General features: G+C 37.3%; 1 protein-coding gene across 1 annotated transcript in view; it reads left to right on the forward strand.

Annotated features, from left to right (window-relative positions):
- CNTN4 (contactin 4) overlaps window positions 1–8,929 on the forward strand; it is a 141,228-nt gene that overhangs the window by 64,181 nt on the left and 68,118 nt on the right. The window contains exon 2 of the mRNA XM_008583385.1: window positions 5,723–5,850. The gene's annotated coding sequence lies outside the window, so the exon portion shown is untranslated. The remainder of the gene's footprint in view (window positions 1–5,722; window positions 5,851–8,929) is intronic.

Here is an 8,929-nt window from a genome sequence, read left to right on the forward strand (position 1 = left end):
GCCCCCCCCCCCCCCCCCCCCCCGCCTGCCGTCTGTCTCTTAGGCTCTGTCTCTGCTTGCTTTCCTGAAGGCATTAAGGCATGCTTTCTCTATATGGCAGACCAGATGACTTCCAACAGTTCCAGATTCCCATCTTGCAAATTTAACAACTTCAGCAGAAAGAGATTGTTTCCCTGAAGAGCTCCTGGTTTGGGTCACATGCTTATCCCTAGACAGTCACGGTAGATAAGTCTCCTGATTGTCTAGGCCTGGCTCTCTGCCCATCTTTTAGCTAGATTATGAAACAGCACTCCCACTGGAAAAAGTAATGCCCCTTCTACTATGAACTTATAGAAATATGTGCATTTCAGTATTTAACACATTAATACTATTGCTAGATATATAATCATCTAAAGTCTTGATTTACAAGCTTCTTGAGAACAGAAACTGTAATTTTCACATCACTGTATTCTAATACAAGGCCTAATATATGGGAGGTGTTTAGTAAATATGTATGAATGAATAAGTCCAATATTTTATCCCCCTTCTAGGACCACTTGGTGTCACTCATATGCTTTGTTTAAACCAATAATGTGTTGTAGGACTCCAGAGTGGCAGTACTAGCCAGCAGTTGTCTTAGCCTTAATGGAGTCCTTTACGAATGCTTGAAAAAAATGGGTCCAGGAGGGTGCAGAGCATCACTTAATAGAAAATTTGGCTAATGCATTTATGTGGTACATTTTATGTCCAGGCAGTGTTCTAAGCACTGCACATCTTTATAACGACCCTATGAGATATAGTTACTCTTATTATTCCATTTCCTCAAATAAGGAAACTTAGGAACAGAGACATTAACTTACCCAAAGTCACACAGCTCATAAGTAGTAGGAACATGAGTTGAGCCTAGAAAGTTCCAGAGTTTATGTTTTTAATCACTCCACTACATTGCTTGGATAAGAAATTGGTTGAGTTTCACAAGATAACAGTTCCTTGAACTTCACGTTACCTCCACATTTGGATTATACCTAGTAAGAATAAGCAGCCACAGCAATATGATATGATTTAATAAAAACTAAAGTTACCTCTTCTACAAATGATCTCCCTCACTGACCTTCTTTTGTCTGGAATTCTAATATTTAGAGTTTTACTTCTTTTACTTATCTTTTTGCAAATAACAATGGGAGGATTAAAACACTATACCAATGTCAGGTGCTGAAATGATAAAAATTGATAGTATAGTAGTTTGTAAAGTTACTTTGTCACTTCACAAGGCCCATAGGAACTTGGATAGGGAAGCTCTGAGGACAAGGAGCAAAGAAAGCCTTGTACTGGGATTGTGAATAGCTAGCTGGGTTCTACAGCTGAAGTAGCAACAGTGTTTTGTCAGATATCTTTTGTGCATAGGAAGCATCTTTTTGTGCAATGGAGATACTAAAAGTAGGAAGCAAGGATGAAAATGATGGTGGAGAAAACATTTGTGGAGCTCTTCAGTTAGGTTTTTTATGTATCTTATCTCATTACAGAAGATATTCATCATAATGTCCTGTGAGATTAAAAAAGAACTGACTTAGACCAGTAGTTCTCAACTGGGGGTGGTTTTGCCACCCAGGGGATATTTTGCGATGTCTGGAGACATTTTGATTGTCACGACTTGCAGGGAGGGGTGGAGCTACTGGACTCTAGTGGGTAGAGTCAGGGTTGCTACTCAATATCCTACCTGAGACAAAAAATTATCTGGTCTGAAATGTCAGTAGTACCAAGGTTGAAAAACTTTGTCTGACATCATAAGTAATTTGGTCAGCCCATATACCTGACAAGTATCAGGGTCAAGTATGGAATCCAAGGCATCTGATGACAAATCTTTTCCTTATTTCCTTACTCATCTTTTGGCATTTCAGTTTGACACAGGCAACAGCTTTAGGTTTTTGGAATTAAAAATGGTACTATTTAAAATGGTGTAAATTATTAATAGGCCTTTGTGCTTTGAAAGAGTCAGCTTACCCTTCAGAATGTGTAATATGTCCAGGCTGATGCTACTTCATGAAGATGAGTCTGTATAAAAAACACAAATGTCACCTTACTTATTGGGTTCCCATATGCCAACATTTCACAATATTTAGCAAATTATTTTATAAATAGGATTATGATTAACTCCTTTAATGCTATGTTTGTTATTGATGCAATTAAGATTTGATCACCACTCTATTTTGTCAGTACATCTGCTCGTTGGCAAATGAGGTATCAGATGGTCTTTACTGATCAGCTGTTATGTGTGTTTCTGTGGTGTGAATGAACAAAAGGCCTCCTGTCTGTATCGTTTTTAAAACAAAGCTTTCATTTAGCTTGTGCTAAATTTTTTTTATTGTACCTTTGAGACGTTTTATTATAAAATCCAGAACTCGTATACTCAAACTAATATGAACTTAAAATTAATCATACATCTACTTCATTTTTTAGCTTAATTTTCTAGAAATTGTTTAACTTCATTGATTCTGGCTGCTATACTCACATAAGAACATCCTCCTTTGGGTGATTTAAGAGCATAATTTATCAATGAGCATCTCTTACTTCTTCTATATTGGTGGTAGGACTTACACCTAGTATTAATGCTCCTTCCTGTTTTGTCATTTTGACTTCAAACCCACCTCTGTAATAGGCACCACTGAAGGCAGGTTTTAGTAGACTTTGAAAAACTTGTTTTACTTGGGGCTCCATGTGCTTCATGGCTTGCAGAACATACTGGTCTGTAGCAGCAATGGTCAGTCTAGCTGCTACCACTGTACTGGTGATGGCTGCAGCTCAGCTTCCCTGCCTCCACCAAGAGTTTATTCCATCCCAGGGGCTGAGTCCCCCAACTCAAGCCATTACCAGAAAGTGACTCAGCCATCATCCGCAGGTACAAACCACACAACCACAGGCACCCTAGCACCTAGACTGTATCTTATACATTGATTTGGGACGACTCAGTTAATTTGTATATTGATTTCAGATTGTCAGAAGTGATAGTCAAAGTGCAAAAAGAAGGCTTATTTAATTAATATATTAAAAGAAAGTATGTTAAGAGGATGTTGTTCAATTTTCCCTATATGTACAAATGACTAAATAAAAGGACATGATTTTAAAAAAATGAAAGAGAAGTACTACCTAATAGATACCAGGAAACATGCTAGGAGTCTCACTGACCACAGCTTACCTAATTTTTACTATCAACCTATGAGATTGATATTGTGAGCTCCATTTTATAAATGAGGAAGTTAGAAGTTAGGAAGTTCAGCAAGGTGCCTCCAGTCACACAGCTGGAACTGACAGAACTGGAGTATGAGACCCCATCCTTCTGACTCCACCATCCTTTGCAGGGCTTGTTCACCTTCATACTTTCTCATCAGCCTGAGTCGGAGAACCTGGAGTGGGGCCTCAGGAAAGCTGTAACTTGTCACCTCTCCCAGGGTGATGGAGATGCAAAGGATTACTCAAAGCCCATTCCTCCAGAGCAGTGAGAGGCCCGAAGCAGTTACCCCCAGGAATAATTCTTTCAAGAGAGGAAAGATCCCGGGAATAGCCCCAAATCAGGTTTTCTCTCCGTTTTTATTCTCCAGGAAAAAAAGTTACAGAAGAGGAACATAAGTGGTTACAAAAAGAACAATAAGATAATCGTCATACTTTCCCATCATAAGGTTTAGCTGCACCAAGGACATCTGCCCTTAGAGCAAGCATTTTTGCTGTGTTACAGTTTTTTTTAATCTATGACAGAGACTTTAGTCCTGGGAAAGTTTTCTGTTTTTTCTCAAGCTTGCATTTCTATGTGCAATACTAAAAAGTTAGACATTTGCTTTTTTAATGTTGGTATCCTCCATAGTAATTTCTTCATCCATGAGAACCTTCACAAAAAGTAAATAAAGCATTTGTGACCCACTGTATTTAAATCTTCACCTGTGCTTTAAAAATTCTTAGTCAAAAGTTCCAGAAAGTGAAGTTCTGCCCATCCAGACCTCTTGTTTCAAATAATTTGTAAAGGACTCTGTTACGGCTAGCTCTAGGGCCCGATGGTTCAGGCACTCTGAATTCCTACAACACACTATTGATTTTTCTCTTAAGATATTAATTTATTTACATATTCACCCAGCCACTTAAATATTTATAAGGTGTCTACCACATGTCATCCTGTTTACTAGATCCAGTAGGTCCAGTCATAAGACAAACACTATCCCTGCCCTCAGAAAAACTAATATTCCATGGGATAAGACAGCTAACAAGTAAACATACAACATCTAGATTGTGGTTAGTAGGGAGGAATAAAGGGCTTCAGGAAAAGAGACTAACAGGGAGATCCATTTTAAAAAGTGGGTCAGGAAAGTTCTATAAGAAAAAGCTACCTTTACGTTGAGGTCCTGAGGGTTGAAAAGGTGGTAGCTGTGTCCAGATGCAAGGGAATAATGCTCAAGGCAGGCGAAAAGGCCCTGAGGTGGAAGAGAGTTTCAAATACTCTAGTTCTATAAGAAAAAGCTACCTTTACGTTGAGGTCCTGAGGGTTGAAAAGGTGGTAGCTGTGTCCAGATGCAGGGGAATAATGCTCAAGGCAGGCGAAAAGGCCCTGAGGTGGAAGAGAGTTTCAAATACTCTAGGAACTTGCAGAAGGCCAGTCTGATGAAAGTTCATTAAAGGGTAAAAAGACTAAAATGAAATACAGAGGCTTTTTTTCTTTTTCTTTTTCTTTCTTTCTTTTTTTTTTTTTTTTGAAGCTAGATCTGTTAGGCATTATAGGCTCTAGAAAGGAATTTATTCGGAGTGCAGTGGCGAGCCAAGGATAGATCTTTAAGCCTGGGGAGAGAAGAAATCTGGTTTATATTTTTAAAGATCACCTGGCCACTGACTGAAGAATGGATTTGAAGTAGAAATAGGCAGACCAGTTAGGAGGCTGTTTTGATAGACTGTGTGAGAAAGAGGGAGCAGGAGAGATGGAAAAGTGGGTAGATTTGAAATACATAGCAGAAATTTAACAGACATCCACCTTGAATGAGCTATCTGTGTACATATTGTTTTTCTCCAACTAGCCTCTAAGCCAGGCTTTATGTTATTCATCTTTGAGTTGTCCTACTCCTCTTCTGGTAGTCATGTTGAATACAGTGTTCTCTAAAATCTTTCCTATTCCATCTTTTGTGTCTGACAGCAAAAGTGTTTTCATCTGCATGAAAGTAGATGTTTGTCCCTAATTCTGGGTCCTGACATGTGCCAAAGTCACACCAAGTTGTGGAATATTCTAATTTTTTTAAGTTCAGTTTTCACATCTTAAAAATGTATTGGCTGACATATTTCAGAAATAAATATGCTTAATAATACCTCATTTAATTTAAGCCTGTCATGTAGAAAAAAACACTTTCAATAAAAAGACATGAAGTAGACAATCAAGGGACTTTTTTTCTTATTCCTCATTAGCAGTTTTAAGACAAATGGTAATCTACAATAAGCCTTCGTTTGCATAACGTGGTTAGAGCTACCAAAGACAGAAAAATGATTACAACTTAATATTTATAATAGTTATTCCGACTGAATGTTGAGACCATTTTAGCAAGAAAAGTATTAAAACTGCTAAGCAAATGTAGAAAAATATCCTAAACAAAGATGAAGCAGTCAAATGATGTACCTATGATTTATAGTTTGGAAGATTACAGAATGACAGAAATAATTTCTAATAAGCCATATGACATAAACTTCACCATGTTTTGTTCATTTACTTTGATTTCAGAATTACCATTTCTGAAGATGGAAACCTCAGAATCATCAATGTGACTAAATCAGATGCTGGAAGTTACACCTGTATAGCCACTAACCATTTTGGAACCGCTAGCAGTACTGGAAACTTGGTAGTGAAAGGTAATGGCTAACCAAAAGAACTCGTAAATTAATATATGTGTCCTAATTTCCAATAATGTAATCTATAGAAGTGGCATCATTCATATTAATATGTATAGATATCACTGTGTTGCTGAATTAATTCATCATGGCAAACATGATATGATTAATAATTCTTAGAGAAATGTTGGTAATGAATATGATCGAAAGGCTATCTTATTTCAGAATCATCCAGTACAATTCTGAGGACTACAGCCATTGTGTCTATTATAGTACTGTAACTAATGTTATCTTCGATCCTTTAATTAAATTTCTTTCAAGTCTCTATAGATTTGAAATTCATTTCTAGGAACACTGCGCCAACAAATTAAAAACCCAAGACTCAAGTACTATTTTTAGCAAGCATTGTTTAAGTAGTGACATTGGTGATTTTTAAAAGAGCTGCTCTGGTTATTCTGAGATAGGATATGGCATAATAATAATAGAGTTGTGATCATCTCTGTACTTTTAGTCACCCAGCCAACCCTGTTAGTTTTAAGGAAATAAAATCTTCCACATACCTTAGCCTGGTGCTTTATAGTTTACAACAGAAAGTCCTTGATGCTCTTATCTCAGCTCATGGTGTGAGACTATTCCAGCACCAGGTTGATGGCGTGGAATGGAAGTGCGAAGTAAGAATTGTGGAAGATGAGATTTTAATTTAAATTTCATTGCATTTATGTCACTTTGTATCTTGCTCAATCGTAGGATTTTTGAGTTGAAGGGATCTTGCCAATGATTTAACTGAAGAAGATGAGGCTCAGATAAAGATGAGATTTTAATTTACATTTCATTGCATTTATGTCACTTTGTATCTTGCTCAAAAGTAGGATTTTTGAGTTGAAGGGATCTTGCCAATGATTTAACTGAAGAAGATGAGGCTCAGATTGTTGGCACTCTCAAGGTCACCAAGAGCAGAAAAGGGCCTTGAACCCAGGAATCCTGATTCTGAGTTCTCTGTTTCTTTACACTGTGCCAAGAAATTTTTTTACCCATTTTTCCAATTTCTGCCTAATAGATACAGATGGGTCATATCATATTATTTCCTTCTTGCCCATTTGTAGCTCCATCTGTAAAGTAAAGTAGCCTAAGACAAAGAAACATATCCAAAAATATTATTTACCTCAATTATAATTTATAGAAGGCTAAAAGTCACCTAACTATATATTTTAGGGTCATTGGAAATTGGAAATGTACTACCTTTTTGGGAAGTCTTGTTATCATGAACATACTTCTCTATGCAGATAGAAAATTTGAAGTACCAGAATTAGAAGTAAATCTGTATTTAGATCGACTCCAACTATTTCAGTCTATTAATTATTCCCTTAGAGCGATAGCATGACTGACTATGTATTCGCTCTGTTTCAGGAAAAAGGAAAAAGAGGTTAGATAATGTTTGTAAAACACAACTCCAGATATAGGTCTATGCTAATGTATGGCTATCTCAGCTGCAAAAGGAAATTTAGTGATCCTCTAAGACCAAGAGAGTTCCCAAGGTTTCAGAGATGATTACTGGCAGAGCTGCAACCTGTTACAGGTTATTTGCAAGTTATGGAGACAGAATACTAGGGAGCTGTCTTAAATCATGATTAAGGGGCAGAAATTATCTTTTTTTTTTTTTTTTTTTTGCAGCTGGCAGTATAGGTAACCAGCCAGCCGAAAGGGCGGGGATTAGAGTTAGAGATCTGGGTTTGAATCTCATTTCTTCCACTTTCTAGCTCTGTGACCTTGGACAAAATAATTCACCTGTGTGGGGATAATAGCAGTACCTGCCTCACAGCATAGTTCTGACGACTGCGATAATCCATGTGAAGTGATTAGCATGGTGCCTGGCACATAGGAAATAGTGGTAGTTGTTTTGTTGTTGTTGTTGTTTATGTTTTAATATTCTAAATCACATTGAAATGAACATTTATGAAGTTTCTGCCCCAATAAAATAATTAGCAAAGAGAAGTGAGCCTACCACAAAGAGATGACTAAAAGTGTGAAAGACTATAAGCACCTAAAAATAAAAATCATATACAAGGGTACTTCAAAAAGTTTGTGGAAAAATAGAATTGAAAGATAATACAAATCTTCCCATGAATCTTTTGAAGTACCCTCATATATGTTGTTTTATATTCTTGATAGTGGGGTATTTGCACTTGTAGGAACAAGTTATGTCCTGTATTTAATATAATCAAATAAGGACTTTGTTGTCCCTTTGAGAACTACAAAGGGACTAATTTATCAGGGAAGATGTTCTCTAACCTTTAGTCCTTCTTATAAGCACTGGCTTCCTTGGCTCTCAAGAGAGCTGGCAGAAAGGAACATCCTGTATTTCCCATCAGAGTGCATAACCCAGGGATAGCACCAGCCCCAGGACAAATCCATTCTCAACCAGCCATGCAGTTCCCTGCTGCTCTTCTCATCTGACTCATGGTACAAAGCTCACAGATACACCAGGGTTGAAATATGTCATGGTCACCTCATTTTTTGTGTGCACGTAAATATTGCTGAAATAGTAACTTCTACCTATTTTAAGTAAATAATTTATTTCTTGCCTTCTAGTAAAATGTGAACAGTGATTCCCCAAGTATTGTATAAGAGATAGTTTTAGGCAGCTTACAGTTAAACTTTTTTTTTTAATTTTAGTAATTATTTGTTTCTTTCAATGCACATTAGGAAAGCACTAGGTTTTCCATTAATCATGATGATAAAAAAAATCTTTGAAAATATAATTAAGTAAAGAAGTGTCAGTATAAAAGAAAAGTAGTAAGTATGCGTTGTTACAAGAAGATAAGCGAAAGTATGGTGAAGATGGCATGTGAATGACTAAAGCTGGGAAACATGATTTAAGGACAGTTTTCAGGAGTGTTTTAGTGGATGTATGGAAAGAACTTAGAGGGACATGTGACAGAATTAATGTGTCATACCTGTGCTGGCCACATATTTTGCTTAGGTACATGGAACACTTTAAAAACTGAATTTTCTGGGCCGGCCTGGTGGCGCACTGGAGAGTGCGCTGCTTGGGAGTGCGGCGGCGCTCCCGCCGAGGGTTCAGATCCCATGTGGAGACCGG

The sequence above is a fragment of the Galeopterus variegatus genome, unplaced genomic scaffold (genome assembly GCF_000696425.1).
Source record: "Galeopterus variegatus unplaced genomic scaffold, G_variegatus-3.0.2 Scaffold2899, whole genome shotgun sequence".
Lineage (NCBI taxonomy): Eukaryota > Metazoa > Chordata > Mammalia > Dermoptera > Cynocephalidae > Galeopterus > Galeopterus variegatus.